Here is a 3,868-nt window from a genome sequence, read left to right as displayed (position 1 = left end):
GAACACATTTCAAATGCTACTTCTGGCTACCTCCGACTTTAACAAATTGCTTCAAAATTTGTGTGTAAAAATAGCATATGAGTTCTACCTTTTATTTTCCAACAAGTCGATGCACAAGAAGCCTTTCGTTCAATACCAGTTACCAGAGCTCATCAGTTAGGCTGGATGATAAGCGACAAAAAATTCTATGAATCACTGTTTATATATACAGTATGATACTTTAAAAGTCACACTAATAATTGTTATGAAACTCAACTTAGCTGTAAACTTTTTTTCCGCATTCTTCTTATTTCAGTCATAAACATCATGTATGAAAATTTCATCTTCTGAAAATGTTTTACTCCCTCTCTTAGTCTGTCATAGATAGGTTGGCTGCTCTTACAAGTTACATAAAAAGGGCAGTTTTGAAACCAATATATTTTTAAAATATCAGCAGTTAACTTGATTTTTATAACAATTTAGTGGCATTACGACAGTGCCGACCTCTGTGAAATAATACAGTGTGAAAGAAAAAACAAAACAATAGTCACGGGCCGTTAAACTTGTACTTTTAGCTGGATGTAAGGTGAATGATCCAGTTAGGAGAAAACTAACATGCGAAGTAAAACGGACTCAAAACCCCATAGATAATGTGTTGATTGTTGTGTGAAAGACCGTGGAATTTACATAGACTGTAGGTTATTATTGTATTACTAATAAAATACTATTGTGTTGTTAATCGAGATTATACTTGTAAGTTGTAACTGTTTATGCAAACTTGCATAAGCCCGAAGCGTTGAAAAAATATCTTAAGCATAAAACTAAAAACTAAATCATACGGAAGTAATCATACTATTAGTATTCCTTTGTATTACTACTAAGTCGTACTAATAATACTTTTAAAATACAAATCTAGCAATTCTAGTGGTGTTTAGACTACTACTAGTATTATTAATGTTATACTAATAATTAATAATTATATGATATAGTGGATGGGCCAAAGTAACACGTAAACAAAGATATCATCTAAGGATATTTTTACAAGTTGCAGGTTTTACACTTACAGCAACGAAGAGTTACAGTAAAAGTGGAAACTTAAAAAATTCTTATCAGTAAGTAAATTCAGATGATTTGAATTATTTTTATATTTAGTCACGTAAGAATTGTTACAAAAAAAAAAAAAAAAAACTACAAGTGAAACTACCTAAAAAGAGGGATTGATTCAATGGTCATACAAATAGAGTTTAAACTTTAATCACAAAGAAAAGATTTATAGCGTTACTAATTTCAAGTTGTAGTTTTGTTTCTTTCATTGTGAGCTTGCTATGGCTTACCCTGAAATATGAGTGTAATTGTAGATATAGTGTAACTCAGTTTCAGTAGAATATTAAACTTCAAAATGGTTTACAATTAACAAAGATGAAATTTGAAAATTTATGTGTGATAGTTGTTTTTTTATATATTATCAAAGTAACTAAGCTAAGTCCTGTTATTTTGTGGCAATAGAACTTGATTTATTTACTACAGTTTTCTATACATTTGGTTATTTGTAAATTGCATATATATATTTATGTATATATTGAAAGTACTAATACTATAATAGTTAATGGAATCTGACCTCCTACTTTAAAAATATCTAGGGGAGAGAATTAAAGAGGGGAAACTAGACATATTGAGGCCCATTTTACATAACTACAGAAGTGTAGACTTGTAGTGATCAGATATTTTGGTTTAACTTTAAACATGTTTTTAATTTTTCCAGTTACTTTAACTGTAAGAAGATTGATAAGAATTGGGCAAAGGATATACGTTTACTCTGAAACTTGTGGGTTTTTTTGGTTCAGCAAGTATATAGTATGTAAGAACAAGTGGTAGAAGGATATTCAGTATGCAAAATGCTACTTTTTAACTCTCTCCAAATAATTAAGAAATTATTATCCCACGCTAAGTGTAGCCCTTCCTGTTCAGACACCTTATTAAAAGATTTAATCAATTAAAACTAACACTGGTAACAGCATGTACTATGTAATGGATAAACCATTCTACAAATTTATGATGAACAGAGATGTAGGTTTACCCGGTAAGTTTAAATTTGAGCTTCAAAAACTATACTTATTATCTTCCAATATTTTAGTTCATAATTACCTCTACCTTATCATTTTGCCACTGAAACAGGCTGACCATAGACAGTTTTTTACAGGTTTCTAAGATGTTTGAAAAATTTAATCTCAATATATTTGATTTTTCTAGGCTTCAATTAAAAAGAAGTCTTAAGCCTCCTTTTATAACCATAATTTCAAAAACCCAGCAGCATTATTTGAGCAGCCCTCTTCTGCACCATTTTAAGCAACTTGACACTTTTTCTATAATAGAGAAACAAAATTTACTATTTAAAAATAAGGCATTGCAAATAGTTGGAAATGGTTCAAAAGAGTACTATTAGGATGATACCATGGGAAGAAAGGCTGTCATTTGAGGACATGCTAAGATTTCTGAAATTATTTTAGATGAGAGCTGATTAACTATGTGTATGGATGGGGATCAAAGTGTGCAAGTCATGACTTTTTACAGGTTGCCATTCAACATTGTATTATATATTTGATGTCAAAGTTATCAGCTATTCATTTTACCCTACACTGCTGATTTAGCAACAGTTCATGGTAGATGAGAGTAAATATGAGTTACAATGTACAGGGATACTGAAAAAAAACTGTAGATATGCATATTAGTGGTTATGCAAATACAGTATACACACTATACAACGGACAGAAGTAGTTTTATTCTCCACATGAGCATCATATTGCATTCCAGTTTCTCAAATTCTGAGTTGGACTGGCATCAATTCACAGACATATCTTGAGTACAAATACCTTTGTTACTCACCTGATTTTTTTGTTTACAGCAGACTCATACATTTTACAAAAAGCTTTCCACATATCATGCAGATACTCATAGTAGATTGAGAATTATAGTCCATATTCCTTTTCCAATATGGGGTCAGTCCAATGCACCAAGTTTATGCACATTTAGTTTAGGTGTTAAAGATTATTAAGGTAATTGGTAGAAAGGGTGCTTATTTTTTTGATATTTAATGGTAGGACAAGTAAGCAAAAATATAAATTTTGGCAGGTGAAAGTCATCTTCAGCTTTGGCAGTTGTACTTTTCTAACAGGGTCGTTGACTTATGTAATGAGGTGCCTTTAAATACAGTAGCTGTAATTTTAAATTAAAAATTGTTGTAATATATATATATATATATATATATATTCCACAACTTTGTTAACTTTTTTTTTTCACTGTACCTAAACATTTAGTTGAAGCCATGAGGGTTCAGGCTTTACCAATATTAACATCTAAATCCTCTTTTTGTGTTATTGGTGTGGGAAAAGTTGAAATTTGTGAATCAACATAAAATATAAGTTGGTTATGGAAGTCCAAATAGGGACTTGTTTTAGCAAAATTATTTTTGTTAATATTGCAAACTTCTAGAATTGTTCAACTAATGATCTGTTTGTTCTGTTCATTTTGATTATTTTTCAAACTTTTTTTGATGGATGTTGAATAATAATGCAAGTTATGCATTTGAATTATCATAATTTGGATTATATGTTCAATATAGCTGGGAACCTACTATTAGTGTGACAGAAGGAAGGATCTTGGCCAAAAATTTAAGAAGTTTAAATTGACAGGGACACTGAAAGATTTACAGAAGTGTAATAAATTTAGAGATTTGTTAACAAACAAATTGACCTTGAGAAACAACAGGCTGATAATCTTAAAACTAACAGCAAATAACTTTTTTCTTAAGTATGTTAAAGTTAAGCTAAATTTTAGCCCTTAAAGGATGCAGATGGCAAGTTTTTGTTGGACAATGAGAGGATTCATTTTT

General features: G+C 30.3%; 1 protein-coding gene across 3 annotated transcripts in view; it reads left to right on the top strand.

Annotated features, from left to right (window-relative positions):
- Positions 1-517: 517 nt before the first annotated feature.
- Positions 518-3,868, top strand: part of LOC106473451 (E3 ubiquitin-protein ligase TM129-like) — a 26,007-nt gene continuing 22,656 nt past the window's right edge. Inside the window, exons 1-2 of one of the 3 annotated variants that reach the window (XM_022401887.1) lie at positions 526-673; positions 969-1,091. The gene's annotated coding sequence lies outside the window, so the exon portion shown is untranslated. Of the gene's footprint in view, positions 674-968; positions 1,092-3,868 lie in introns of all 3 variants that reach the window. The other 2 variants (XM_022401888.1, XM_013934132.2) reach the window with 2 other exon arrangements.

This window comes from Limulus polyphemus, unplaced genomic scaffold (genome assembly GCF_000517525.1).
Source record: "Limulus polyphemus unplaced genomic scaffold, Limulus_polyphemus-2.1.2 Scaffold6187, whole genome shotgun sequence".
Taxonomy (NCBI): domain Eukaryota; kingdom Metazoa; phylum Arthropoda; class Merostomata; order Xiphosura; family Limulidae; genus Limulus; species Limulus polyphemus.
The sequence above is the reverse complement of the archived record's forward strand: the minus strand, read 5'-3'. Positions and strand labels throughout refer to the sequence as shown.